This window comes from Lolium rigidum, chromosome 2, assembly GCF_022539505.1.
Source record: "Lolium rigidum isolate FL_2022 chromosome 2, APGP_CSIRO_Lrig_0.1, whole genome shotgun sequence".
In the NCBI taxonomy this organism is placed as follows: Eukaryota; Viridiplantae; Streptophyta; class Magnoliopsida; order Poales; family Poaceae; genus Lolium; species Lolium rigidum.
The window spans coordinates 82638323-82654076 of record NC_061509.1 but is presented as its reverse complement, the minus strand read 5'-3'; positions in this window follow the sequence as shown (position 1 = coordinate 82654076).

The following is a 15754-nucleotide window of genomic DNA, read 5'->3' as shown; positions in this document are numbered from 1 at the left end:
TATAGTATTTATCTTGAGTTAGGACATAAGGTGTTTGAAGAGAAAATTAAAAAACCTATGGAACTTTACTTGCATGTTGGTACCAATGTTATTAGTATGAATTCTTTGAACACCATTATTGCTAATGCTATGGAAAAGTCTAAGCTTGGGGAAGCCAGTTTTTATGAAAATGATATTTTTTTAGTTCCCCAGCTTTAGAGGAGGAAATTTGCTATGATGACACTATGGCTCCAATATATGATGATTACAATGATGATTATGTTATTTTTAGTCCACCTACTATTGAGGAGAAAATTAATTATGATTACAATATGCCTCCTATATTTGATGATTATGGTGATGAGAATAATAATGTAGCTATTTTGTTGAATTTGCTCCCTCTACAACTAATAATAATGACTATGCTTATGTGGGGAGTAATATATATTTTATGCATGAGACTCATGATAAGAATGCTTTATGTGATGGTTATATTGTTGAGTATGTTTATGATGCTACAGAAAGATATTATGAGAGAGGAAAATATGGTTGTAGAACTTTTCATGTTACTAAAACATCTCTCTATATGCTGAAAATTTTGAAGTTACTCTTGTTTTATCTTTCTATGCTTGTCACTTTGTTCTTTGTGGATTTATTTATGTACAAGATTCCTATGCATAGGAAGTGGGTTAGACTTAAATGTGTTTCATATTTTCTCCTTGATGCTCTCTTTTGCTTCAATTCATATTTCTTATGTGAGCATCTTCTTAAATTATTGAGCCTAGCTGAAAGACGTTAAAGAAAAACGCTTATGGGAGACAACGCATTGTTTTATTTCTGTAATTTTTCTTTTATGTTGAGTCTTGGAAGTTATTAACACTGTAATAACCTCTCCTTATCATTTTTTTTATTTTGTTTTTGTGCCAAGAATAGCCTCTAATAGAAAGAAAGTAAGATTTGGAGAAGTTGCTGTCCTGAAAACAGATTCTATGCTTTCATCATAAAAATTCGTATACATAGCCAGAGCGTAATTTTGAGCTTCCATTTTTTATGCATATGACCCAGGTTATTATCTAACTTTAGTTAGTTGACCACTTTTCGAGATGCGCAACAGAAGATTTTCCGAAAAATCGATCTTTACCTGCTGTTCTGTTTTTACAGATTTCTGCCACTATATGCATTTGCCTCTTAAATCTCTTTCTTTTTTAGTTCTTTTGATCAAAGAGATTTTTTAAGAAGTTGCTACAGTAGCTAATGTTTCAATAGATGTTTGATGTATGTTAGAACTGAACCCTAGTGGATTTTATTATTTTAATTGTACTAACGCTGCTAATAGAGAATTGTGTGAAGTTTTGTATGAAGGAAGTTTTCAAGTGTAGGAAGACAAGAATGATGTGATGAGATGAAGAACGAAAAAAGATCAAACTTGGGGATGCCCCTTCACCCAAGAAATATTCAAGAGGTACAAGCATCAAAGCTTGTGGATACCCAAGGCATCCCCTCTTCATCAACAAAGTAACATGTCATCTCTCTATGCGCTATATTTTTATTGATTCATACGCAATGTGTTGTTCTTGGAGCGTCTTTATTTTTGTTTTTAGTTTTGTTTTGTTTTGTTATCTGTAGTATATGGTTGGATCCTAGCATCCTTGTGTGGGAGAGAGATGCGCTCCATTTTCATTGCATAGAACGCTCTAGTTTTCGCTCGTATTGTTCTGCGAGTGTTCTAGTTTTCTGGTACTGCGTTTAGCTCTTGGTTTTCAATTCTAATTTTGTTCAGATCTCGTTAGTATTCTTTATTTATATATAATTATCTCTCTGGTTCATATTGCTTTTCATCTCTGAGAGCTATTTCAAACAAGTTGATTGGTGTTAGATACGAGTAAAATATTTCGTGATTATAGTGATGCAAAAAGGAGCTTGTTTAGACTGTGGCATAGACTTTGGCATGTTATGTTGAATGTTATTCTTGTCATATGCTTAGCATTTATTGTTGTAGAATGACTTATTTCAAATTACTGAGAGTGCATAATGTGTTATTGAAAGAATCATGTGTTGTTTCTATCATAAAAGCTTAATATTGTGGTATTCTCCTTTGATGCTTTATTGGGTTGACTTGGCACATGCTTATACCATGTTATGACTATAACCAGTCAACTAAAGCCTCTATGATCATTTAGTTTGTGACTTATAATATCACTTTATACTTTGATTGATAATGTTTTGTCGCTATGCATGATTATGGCCATTATTGCTCTCTTAGTTGGTCGCTCCCAGTCTTTTGCTAGCCTTTGACTGTGCTGTGTATGAACTTTACTCGTGCATCCAACCACCATGAAACAAAGTTTTCCAATTGTATCCACCATATCTACCTAGTAGCATTATTGCTATTCCAAGTAATTCATCGTGTTTTTATTTATCTTCCAAATTAAATTTCGCCATGAGAAAATTAGTTAGTAAAGCTCTCACGAACTTGATGGCACATTTACTTTCTTGTACTTAATAAAATTTATGACTGTGTCTATATTATGAAGTTTATATGTTTGCAAATTGCGAGTTGGGAGTTAGTAAAACCATGTTTTTATGGGGAACACTTTCGACATTGCACTTATATTTAGTTGATGTCATGTTCTTTTGTTTATGGATGCCTAGCGGTGTGAAATAAAATGGAAACTTATAAGTACATGGAGTTTGTATATGAGTTAGGATAACACCTGGGCCGCTAATCTAATCCATGCATCATTCATGGTGGAAATTTACAGCTAAGCCATAGTGAGCATTCTATGAAGCATTTGCAATAAAAGTTATACCCGTAGTAAATAAAAAATTGGTGAGATGCTCATTGTCTGTTTGTCTTGTCATTTTGGAATGGGATTGCTCCTACAAGAGTAACTCCATATCATCGGGCAAGAGGTACCCGTTGGTGGTTCTCAATGATACATGTATACTTACAATGACAAGAACTTATTTGGGGCCTAAGTTGAGTAGCATGAGGTTTAGGTACTCACATTCAAGGAGCATGGGATTTTCAACTTGTGATTTGCAAGCATATAGCTCATATTTGACTCACATTAACTTTAACCATTCAAGATGCTTATGATAGGGGCAATGCGAGCTCAAAGCTAATAAATACCACACTTTTTGAAAGGTTTGTAAAATTTGGTTATGTTGCTTACTCTGCAAAGAGTCTCTCTTTTACTTTTATGTCGAGTCTTCACCTTCTTCTTTATGCACCAATTAAGAGAGCATAGTAGTCATTCTTAGTGCAATGTGTATAATCCCAAAATTATTATTGATTGACTCATGATTATGCTATTGCTTGTTCTAAAATTACTTGTATCTAGTCACCCTCCGAAATTTAAAGGTGTCCTAGCATTTATGTTTTGCTACTTCATAAAGGAAATGTTGAGTACCACTTTGTTATGTTTATCTATGCTCATAAAAAAAATAGTTGCTTTCAATGAACTATTATTCATGATCTTTTGTTTGAGTTAATCTTCATGTTATAACGTAGTTGCTAAGTTCTATTGAATTATATCTATCATGTCTATGTTTAGAGCACTTTGATCCCAGCTCACAATGCTTTACATGCTTGATCAAAATCGTGTTGGCTGCATGTCACCTTAAAAATTATTTTGTTATCACTTACCTACTCGAGGACGAGCAGGAGTTAAGCTTGGGGATGCTGATAGGGTCTCAAACGTATCTATAATCTATGATGATCCATGCTTGTTTTACACCAAAAGCTTCGTGGAACTTTTATGCATTTTCCGGAACTAGCCTATTGACAAGATGCCACAGTGCCAATTTCCAGTTTTCTGTTGTTTTGTATTTTAGAAAAGTTGTATAGGAAAATATTATCGGAATTGGATGAAACAAAAGCCAAAGTTCCTATTTTTCCCGGAGCGAAGACGTAGTCCAGAGAAGATTCGGAGGAGGGCCACAGGGTGGCCAGACCATGCCTAGGCGCGGCCTGGCCCTAGCCCACGCCTAGGGGTGGCCTGGGGCTACCAGGCCTCCACCGACCTCGCCCTTCCGCCTATATAAAGCTCCAAACGCAAAAACCCTAAAGATACAAGCCTCCGCCCACGAAAAGTTCCGTCGCGGTCGCCATCATCCAGACGAGATCCGGAGGACAGAAGTCTCTGTTCCGGCACGCTCCCGGGACGGGGAATTGCTCTCGGAGCCATCTCGATCGACTCCATCGCCATCTCCATCGCTGTTGCTGACTCCCATGATGAGGAGGGAGTAGTTCTCCCCCGGGGCGGGCTCTACCGGTAGCTATGTGGTTTATTTCTCTCTCCCATGGTATGATCTTTATGTGACCATGAGCTTTGTAATCTAGATGTCGTTATGCTATTCAAGTGGTTTTACTTATGTGATCTCCGGAGACTCCTTTTCCCACATGTGTAAAGTTGTGGGTGTGTACACCGTGTGGGTGTCTTAGGCTATATTTCACAGAATACTTGTTCACTGAATTATGATTTGAGTTGGATGTCTCTATAAAATTGTGGTGTGTTAGTACATCTTTAAGGTTTGCTTTCACATCCCTACGCGGTGAATTAGTGTTTTTTATCCAACCTGAGAGTAGTTCAGAATAGCATAGTGAAGTGCTTATATTTATGAGATTATTAATTATATGCCCCTCGTTAAATAACACTACTCACTTTTCCCCACTCGCTCATTTTGCCTTCAAAGTGAGCAACTATTCTGGGGCAAAAGTGAGGAAAATGTGAAAGCGAAAGTTTAGACACATGGGGAAAAGTGAGCAAAACGTTATCAAATGGGGAAAAGTGAGCACAACTAAGAAACCAGGGACATAGAATTAAATACACATATATTTATATTCCTTTATGATATCATTGTTCAGAGTGACCACTAGTGAAAGTATGATCCCTAGGCCTTGTTTCCAAACATCGAATCACTGTTTATTTACTATTTTACTGCATGTTTACTTGCTGCCATATTTATTTCAGATTATTATTACCACTCATATTCATTCATATCACTTGCGTTTTACTATCTCTTCGTCGAACTAGTGCACCTATACATCTGATAAGTGTATTGGGTAGTTGGGGACACAAGAGACTTCTTGTATCTTAATTGTAGGATTGCTTGAGAGGGATATCTTTGACCTCTACCTCCCTGAGTTCGATAAACCTTGGGTGATCCACTTAAGGGAAACTTGCTGTTGTTCTACAAACCTCTACACTTGGAGGCCCAATGATACGTCTCCAACGTATCTATAATTTCTTATGTTACATGCTAGTTTTATGACAATACCTACATGATTTATTCATACTTTATATCATTTTGATGCATTTTCCGGTACTAACCTATTAACAAGATGCCGAAGCGCCATTTCCAGTTTTCTGCTGTTTTTGGTTTCAGAAATCCTACACAGGAAATATTCTCGGAATTGGACGAAACAAAAGCCCACGGCCCTATTTTCCACGGAGGGTTCCAGAACATCGAAGAAGAGTCGGAGACGACCAGCAGGGGGGCCACCCCATAGGGCGGCGTGGCCCACCCTCCTGGCGCGCCCAGGTGTGGGGAGGCCACCCCCTGGCTCCTCCGAGGCCGCCCTTCCGCCTATATATTCTCCCAGATGCGAAAACCCTAAAGGCATCAGTCATATTCCACGAAAAGTTATGTAGCCGCCGCCATCGCGAAGACAAGTTCGGGGACGAAGTCTCCGTTCCGGCACGCCGCCGGGACGGGGAAGTGCCCCGGAATCCATCTCCATCGACTCCATCGCCATCTTCATCGCCGTTGCTGTCTCCCATGATGAGGAGGGAGTAGTTCTCCCCAGAGGCTGAGGGCTCTACCGGTAGCTATGTGGTTCATCTCTCTCTCCCATGGTGTGATCTTTATGTGATCATGAGCTTTGTAATCTAGTTGAATATGTAGATGTTACTCTTGTTTATTATGCACTCTAGAGGTTACTTTAATATGAACTCCGGAGTCACTCTCCACGGTGTGATGGTGACGGTGTGCCCATCGTGTGTGATTCCTTTATAAAGTTGTGGAGCTTGTTTACTCCGGCTTGAGGTGTGCTTTTGTAGCCCTACACAATGAATGGTGTTTGTTATCCAACAAGAGAGTGTTTGAGAGTAGCATCTATTTATTCAATTCTGTGATCATTGTTAAGAGTGTCCACTAGTGAAAGTATGATTCCTAGGCCTTGTTTCTAAGCATTGAAACACCGTTTCCAACAAGTTCTGCTACATGTTCGCTTGCTGCCATTTTTATTTCAGATTGCAATTACTACTTATAATCATCCATATTACTTGTATTTCACTATCTCTTTGCCGAACTAGTGCACCTATACATCTGACAAGTGTATTAGGTGTGTTGGGGACACAAGAGACTTCTTGTATCTTAATTGCAGGGTTGCTTGAGAGGGATATCCTTGACCTCTACCTCCTTGAGTTCGATAAACCTTGGGTGATTCACTTAAGGGAAACTTGCTGATGTTCTACAAACCTCTTCTCTTGGAGGCCCAACACTGTCTACAGGAATAGAAGCGTGCGTAGACATCAAGCGATTTTCTGGCGCCGTTGCCGGGGAGGTAAGGTAAAAGGTATTCACATCCTCCGACTACTAAGCTATTTCCTAGCACTGTTGCCGGTGTGTGAGTGCTCGAAGGTATCTCCTTTAGATTCTGCAATTTTATCTTTTTGTTTCTTGTTTTTATTTTTCACTAGTTAGGCATAATGGAAAACAACAAATTTAGTGAGCTTTTTAATCTTTTTCCTGAGTTAAGACATGAATTGTTTGATGCGAAAATTAAAAAACCTATGGAACCTTATTTGCATGCTAGTAGCAATGTTATTAGTATGAACGCAATTACTGGCTAATGCTATGGAAAAGTCTAAGCTTGGGGAAGCTAGTTTTTATGATCTTTTTAGCTTCCCGAGCTTTAGGGGAGAAAATTTGCTCTGATAATACTTTATCTCCCATATGCGATAACTCTAATGATGCTTGTGATATTCTAAATCCACCTACTGAAAGTATTCCTTTCAAGATACCTATGAAAATTGTTAAACTTGCTATGAACAATTGCTATTTTGGAGATGGGACTGTCCATCCTAGTGATCATTTACTCTTTATACATGAATTATGCGAGTTGTTCGAGAGTGCAGGTATTTCAAAGGACCAAGTTAAGAGGAAGCTATTCTCTATATCTCCGAAGGGCGGAGCTGCGGAATGGTATAAGATGTCGAAGAATGGTCGATCTATTGGTTGGGAGGAAATTGTACCTCTCTTTTATTCTAAATTTTATCCTCCTCATGAAGTGCATGTTGATAGGAATTATATTTATAACTTTTATCCTCGTGATGGAGAGAGTATTTCCCAAGCATGGGGGAGATTGAAGTCACTAATGCTCAAATGTCCCATTCATGAGCTCCCCCGTAATGTTATTATTAATAATTTTTATGCAAGGCTTTCAGGACACCACAAGAATTATCTAGATGCCTGTTTGGAGGGATCTTTCACAAGCAAGGAGGTTGAAGCTAGTGTTGACATCAGAAACCCACTGGCGGGCAGAGACGGGCAACACCGTAGAGCCGGGAACAACTAGGGCTGCGGCTGGCCCTAGTCCCTCTGAGCGACGGCCCGCAAAGCCTTCTGGTCGCACGCACCGATGTTTATCACAAGGGCGTGCCACCTGACCTATACCTGGTCAGGAAGGTGTGGATGATGCCTCGCTTAGTTTCCTGCAGGGCACACACGTAAATGTTAAATACGAGCCTCGATCGGCTCTCAGGTTATCCCGTGAATCGGCTCAAAGAGCCGATCCACCCATGATTCAGACGAGGTGTCCGAATATATGGTGGTCCTGCTTGATCAAGGTAAAGCTAATGAGATCTACGACGATGTGGGGTTTTCACCGCATAATCGGATCGTCCTACTCCGAGTTGGGCCTCGCGGCCACGCACGGCGATCGTAAGCCGATCCTAAGCAAGGCCTAAAAACCAACACGAGGTTGATCCTCGGAACATCCTCGCTTAGGGCCAACGAACGACACCCTACGTGCCGCTGGATCCTCCCCCTTTGTAAGGCCTAACTATTGCGGATATTAAACTAATCCTTGTAGAACAAGGAGCAATCGTAACGGATCAGATCTACTAAACTATGATCAAGGGGGTGCCGCCCCTACGCCTAAGATAGGCGTAAGGGCGGCTAGACATGCAAGGGTTGCACTACGAAAGCATGCAGCATGAAGAACAATGCAAACCCTAACATGTCTAAGATAACTACGTTGCTCGCCATCAAAAAGGCTTCAGTACGAGCAACGCGTGAACAACGTAGGCAGGCTTGTGCTGCCTAGATCGCGAGATGCGATCTAGGCAGCATGATGCTTACCGGTAGAAACCCTCGAGACGAAGGAGTTGGCGATGCGCCGAGATTTGTTTGTGGTTGAACGTTGGTTGTTGTTTATTCCATAAACCCTAGGTACATATTTATAGTCCAGCGGACTTTCTAATGTGGGCGTGCACCAAACCGTGCACGAGTAAGATTCTATCTCTAAACTAAGATGCGATCTAATATGTTACAGATAAACGGGCAATTAAGCCCAACTTGGTATAAAAGGCCGATTCACGTATTCCTTCTATATATATTTCTTCAAACCCATCTTGATCGCGGCCCACCTCCGACTCGGTCAAATTCTCGGTGATAACACATGCCCCCCTGGTTTTGGAAATGACATTTCCAAAATCATTATGTTCTTTTCTCGTCGGGTCATGTCGTGGCAGAGCAGAGCTGCCGCAGAATATTCCATCATTACGCCTCGCCTCCCGGGCTTCTCTGTATGAGTCGTCAATTTCGGCCTCACGCCCTCGAGAACCGTATGGCATTAAATCTCCACTACACTCTCTTTATTTATCTGTGCCAAACGGTTCACCACTCCATCGCCTTGCTCTGCTCTGTTCACCAAACCAAAAACCCTTCTCCCCTGCAGCCATGTCTTCCTCTTCCTCCTCCGCTTCGGGCACCTCTCTCCAACCGCTGCCGAAGAGCAAAGAAGAGGACGATCTCCGCTCCGGGAGCACCCCATCTCCTCGGACAAGGAGAAGAAGGGAGGAGAAGCGGAGAAGACCAAGGCCTCCCCTCCGCCGGGCTCCCGCCGAAGAAACGCTCCCGCATGTGGGCGGACAGCGAGGACGACGATGACGACGAGGAAGAAGATGAAGAGGAGGAAGATGATTCCTCTCGCCTCCATTGGGTATCCTCCAACGAAGCGCTTCCGCGGGCCGGGCGGATAGCGAGGACGATGATGATGACGAGGAGGAGGAGGAGGCTCCGGCGGACGGCCGGGGCAGCAGCGGCGAGGAGCTTCCCGGGAGCAGCACCGACGACCTCGACGACGGCGACGATGAGGACAGCGACGACTAGTAGAATAGGACTAGCGATAGCGGTGCACTAGGCACTAGATCCCTCTTTTGAGAGCCATCGGCTCTTCTTGTAAAGCTGCTCCTTTGAATTAATGAGAATTGTTCTTCCAATTTCTCCTTTCATTAATCCAATTTCCATCCTTCCGCTTGCCACACCAAGACCGATAGTGACGAATCGGGCTATCATTGATTTTCTCAACCGTGGCGTTTTGCAGCCCCGCAGCCGATGACTATTCATCGGCTAATTTGAGGAACCAATCTCCTCTTTTCTTGCAGAGACCGACACGGTCCAAACCTCGTACCGTACGACGGCTTTTCCTTCCCAGCTCCTCCCCGAGACGATCATGATGCAATAACAACCGAGGTAACTCCAATCGGCTCTTAAGAACAGGGGCACCCATAGGCCTCGTTGCCCCCGAGTCTCAGCCAAAACAGAGACGAGGATACGCGAATTAGCTGTATGGACCTGGGCTTGATCGTGTGTGGGGAAGTTCCTTATGCAGAGCCAGCCGATTTGAACATAAATCGGCTTCTCAAAGCAGAGAGCCTTCAAGGCGAGCTGCCCCCGAGCTTCTTCAGTTCTTCCTGCAACTTGCCGGCTAGATCGGCTCTTTTCTTTTGGCGGATTTCATGCAATCCATCCTTGACCTGATCCGCATGTCTAGGCTGCTCCTGGCATTGTTCTTGAAGAGAGGATCTGAGCCTCCAAACTACTCCATTGAGGAGTTCCTTCATAAAAAACCTCCCTTTGTGCTCCATTGACCCTCTGATCGTAACAGTTATTCCTCTTGAGTCGATGGCCACGCATCGGCTTCCATATCCTTAAGTTGATGTCTGCTGCATCGGCTGTGCTCGAAAATTTTAGAATTTTCAGATTTTTATATTTTTTTACGGCCGACCTGTGCATCGGCCCCCATATTCCAATACCCATCACCAAAAGATGAGATGCTTCCGTTGCATATCCTCGTATTTTATCCACCTGGGTGCCCCCCCGAGCCGATTCTGTCAAGAGGATTGATGGTATCGGCTCTGTTGGATAACATGTTGAACCCAAGCAGAACGGTGGGTGAGGATAATTTTGGCCGATTGCTGGAATCGGCCTCCACGTTGCTTGCTCGGTGAAGGTTTTGTAAGTTCCCTTCATATATTTTTTGGGGCCGATCACAAGGATCAGCCTCGCCACGTTTACTCATTGATGTGCTCTTGCTACTCGTTCAGGCCGGTAGATAAAACCAACCCAATCTCTGACTTCATCATGTTAGCGCTCTTGCTGCCGCCCACCTTGAGTGCATCGTGTGACCGTGGAGCACTGAGCTTCGTCGGAAGAACGAGCACCATGTTTGTGCCAGCCGATGTTTCATCATCGGCTTTCCTTTGCTTGGGGCGCCACTCCATCTTCCGTGGACGACCCTCTTCATCCAGGGTTCGCTGAACCTTTGCCGCCAGATCAGGCCTTGCTTTCCTCAATGTATGCAAGTATAGCCTCTCGGCTTCTTCCGGAGCCACGCAATCGTTGAACCCCGCGTTTCGGGAACGGCTGAGTCCATCGGGGCACCACCTTGGCCGGTGGTACCTGTCTTCTTCTTCTCCCTCGTCTTCCGAATCTTCGAGATCTTCCAACCGAGGGACTCAGCTCGTTTGCTCTGTGGCGGGAGAGGTCCTAAGCGCTCGAACACGGACACGTTGGCTGCCTCCTTCTTCTTCCGGTTGCATTACGGGCAATTGCCGATTGTTGGCAATCGGCTCATTCCTGAATCCCAGCGAAGTGCTCGAAGAAAGGACAATCCCGATGGCTCGTCCTCGTCGTCTTGCTCCCTTGCCTTTCCCTTGGCACAACGCTCGTGCTCCTTCTCATCGCGATTATGCCGATGATGTCTTCTGGCTTCTCTGGCCAGACGATTTCTTTCATCATCATCGCTGGACCGTCGGCGTTGGTCGTACTGACCCACATACTTGTTGAGGAGGTGATCAGAGAGAGGTCGCTGATATCTCAAGTTCCTCACTTCTCCCTCTGTGACGTAGCGCTTGCCGTCTTGGCGGAGCCGATCGCGTGGAGCGGCTCCCTCTGTATCTTTGCTATGAGAGCTGCTGCCCTCATCTCCATCCTTGCCAGCGTGGTGTCTAAGATCTACCATGTTGATATTGCACAGGAAACCCGGCTGGCACCCTGCATGGCAAGCATACTCCACCATGTTTACGGCGGGGAAGGGGTGTGTGTCGACCTTCATGGCGTACTGGTTGAAAATTAGACACCCGTTCTCTATCGCCGCTTGGATATGCGTCGACGCCACACCTGCAGTCGTTGGTGGCATGGGAGAGCGAGTTATGCCATTTGCGAGTATGGCTTTCCATTCAGCTCTTGCGCCGTGGGGAATTTGAGACCTTCGGGTATCTTCAACCGCTTTTCCTTGAGTAGGAGGTCGAAGATTTGCTCGGTCTTGGTCACGTCAAAATCAAATCCCACGGGCGGGCCTCGGTGGCTTTACCCATTTGCAAGACACGGGGGTTCCTCCCCGAGTCCACTCAGCCACTGCTACTTCTTGGTCTCCCGCAGGAACTTCGTCTTCCTCTGCATCGACCAGGGCTACTGCACGCTTGAACTTGTCTTGGTACAGGTCCGGGTGGCGTCTGTTCATATGCTGAAAGTTTCGAACCATGTGCGCCGAGCGAGGGATAATCCGCTTGGGAGGCCGTGTCCTTGAGCTGTGTTGCAAGGCCTGCTACTGCCAACTCGACTGCTTCCTTTTCAGTTATACGAACCGAAAAGCATCGGTTCCTAAGATTCCTGAAGCGCTGGATGTATTCTGTCACAGTTTCTCCGCGCTTCTGACGTAGTTGTGCTAGATCGGCAATGCTAGACTCGGAAGCTTCTGAGTGGTACTGTTCATGGAACTGCTCTTCCAACTGCTTCCAAGTTTGGATGGAGTTCGGTGGTAGCGATGTGTACCACCCGAAAGCCGATCCTGTGAGGGACTCGTGAGAAGAACCTCACGCGCAACTCATCTGACGCTGAGATCGTGCCCAGCTGTGCCAAATATCGGCTCACATGCTCGATGGAGCTGGACCCGTCTGATCCACTGAACTTTGTGAAGTCCGGGAGCCGATATTTAGGTGGCAGCGGGATCAGTTCGTAGCTTTTGGGGTACGGCTTGGTGTAGCCGAACGCCTTCCTTTTCGGCATCATACCGAACTGATCTTTCAGAATTGCACAAATCTGATCCGCTGTGATGGCTGAAGGTGTCGAACCCCGAAGATTCGCCGGGGTGGCATACTTAACCAGCCATGCTTGTTTTTCCGGTTCTAAGCCAAGCTGCAGGAGCTGGGCTTTGGAGGTTTGTCGGGCGGCGTACTTAGCCAGCCACGACCGCTTCTCGGGATCGGCTCCCGACGATCCTCCCGCCGTTCCGCAGGCCGCTGTTATTGCAGCCTGGTTCGAGAGTGCCAAGGCGTTGCCGTCCGGCACGTATGCGCACGCGTATCCGTGCGGGACCTCCTTAGGTGGCTCGGGCAGGAATTGGTAGTCACTAGGATCACCACCAATCTTGTAGACGACGTATGCCGATGAGTTCGGCAGTTCCGGTGCTACCCATGCGAACGGCTGGGGCTGGAGCGGCATCTCTCCTTTGAAAGTCCCCAGAGCCGGTCCCGACGGGGAGTACCGGTGACTCCTGATTTCCTCGGACGACGCGCGGAGCGACACGCTCCAAGGTGTTCACCGAGCTCTCGGAGTGGCGGTGCAGCGAATGAGCCACCATGTAGTTGATCTCTCGCCGCAGCGACCGGGTGCGTTCTTCCGACGGGGCGGACAGGTCCACTCCATCGAGCGCGCCTTCAGGTGTGAAACCCTTCCACCTTACGCCATGGGAGCGGGTTCGGTGGAAGGAGCCGATGAGTTCGGCTTCGAGGGTTGCCTTGATCTCGTCATGCTTCTTCTTGAGCTCATCAGGCAGATCCGCGTATGTGACCGGAGTGTCTTCCGCCATCTTGGATGTAGATGGCGATGTCGTGGATGTCGAAGGTTGTCCCACCGGGCGTGCCAGAATGTGTTGACGTCAGAAACCCACTGGCGGGCAGAGACGGGCAACACCGTAGAGCCGGGAACAACTAGGGCTGCGGCTGGCCCTAGTCCCTCTGAGCGACGGCCCGCAAAGCCTTCCGGTCGCACGCACCGATGTTTATCACAAGGGCGTGCCACCTGACCTATACCTGGTCGGGAAGGTGTGGATGATGCCTCGCTTAGTTTCCTGCAGGGCACACATGTAAACGTTAAATACGAGCCTCGATCGGCTCTCGTGTTATCTCGTGAATCGGCTCAAAGAGCCGATCCACCCATGATTCGACGAGGTGTCCGAATATATGGTGGTCCTTCTTGATCAAGGTAAAGCTAATGAGATCTACGACGATGTGGGGTTTTCACCGCATAATCGGATCGTCCTACTCCGGGTTGGGCCTCGCGGCCACGCACGGCGATCGTAAGCCGATCCTAAGCAAGGCCTAAAAACCAACACGAGGTTGATCCTCGGAACATCCTCGCTTAGGGCCAACGAACGACACCCTACGTGCCGCTGGATCCTCCCCCTTTGTAAGGCCTAACTATTGCAGATATTAAACTAATCCTTGTAGAACAAGGAGCAATCGTAACGGATCAGATCTACTAAACTATGATCAAGCGGGTGCCGCCCCTACGCCTAAGATAGGCGTAAGGGCGGCTAGACATGCAAGGGTTGCACTACGAAAGCATGCAGCATGAAGAACAATGCAAACACTAACATGTCTAAGATAACTACGTTGCTCGCCATCAAAAAGGCTTTAGTATGAGCAACGCGTGAACAACGTAGGCAGGCTTGTGCTGCCTAGATCGCGAGATGCGATCTAGGCAGCATGATGCTTACCGGTAGAAACCCTCGAGACGAAGGAGTTGGCGATGCGCCGAGATTTGTTTGTGGTTGAACGTTGGTTGTTGTTTATTCCATAAACCCTAGGTACATATTTATAGTCCAGTGGACTTTCTAATGTGGGCGTGCACCAAACCGTGCACGAGTAAGATTCTATCTCTAAACTAAGATGCGATCTAATATGTTACAGATAAACGGGCAATTAAGCCCAACTTGGTATAAAAGGCCGATTCACGTATTCCTTCTATATATATTTCTTCAAACCCATCTTGATCGCGGCCCACCTCTGACTCGGTCAAATTCTGGTGATAACAGCTAGATGGTATCTTCTTGAAAGAATTCAAAGCAATACTGAAGATTGGGAGAATGACAAAGGTAAAGAATCAGGTACAAACTACGAGTATGATTGCATTAAGTCTTTCGCTCAAACTGCTGATTTTCAAGAGCTTAGTGCTAAATATGGTCTTGATCCTCAAATTATGGTCGATTGCTATAGAGCCTTTGCTTCTCATATTTATGTTCCTAAATAAAATTGGTACATGTATCATGAACCTTTTAAAGACATCAACATGAAGGATGAAACTGTTATTAATGATTGCAATGAACATGCTCAAACTTCTGAAAATGCTATTTCCTATAAGCATGTTAATTTTTATGGACTTCATAGACCTTTTGAAAAGAATAAAATTGAAGAAGAATATTGTATCCATCACAGGAATGAAAAAACTAGAAAGTGGTCTAGGACTCTGGATGATCTTGGTGAAAAAGTTTGTGCCATCTATCCTTTTATTTGTGAACTTTGCCATAGAGTGGGTCATTTTAATTTTCAATGCTCCTCCAATGATAATTCGAACCTCATGAGTGCTGCAAATTTGTATTGTGATGATGAAATCATTCCTAATTAGCCTGATGAACTTACATTATTTTTGGGGTGTGAAGAGTTATTGAGAAAAACTTCTTTGGTGGATATGAGTGCTCTTGATATTAATAGTGTCCTGCATGGGTGTCTTTCTTATTGCATTGATAATTGCCACACAAATACTTACATACAAAATATTATAGAAGATGATACTTTGCCAAAATATGACAGGACTAATATGTGTTTTGCTCTTATTAATGAAAGAGAGGTATCCTCCCAAGTTTCTTCTATTGTTTCTAATAATAAACCAGGTTATGTGGAGAAGCTTCCTTTCAAGCCTCTCCCTCCTAAAGGGAAAAGGAAGAAGAAGAAGGGAACGAAGAAGAAGAAGAAGAGGGGGAATAAAAAGAAAGAGGTAACGACATATCCCCGCGTGTATGAGATAACGATAGGTAACCGTAAGTATGTTGCTCCTAATGATTATTATGATAATGAATCTGAGTACAATGATCTTCCTATGCCCTTTACCTATATTAGTGATCATGATTTGGAAGAGCACACTACTTTTGATATTGAAAATCTCTTTGGTACCGATTATGAAAGTAATGATGTTAGCACTA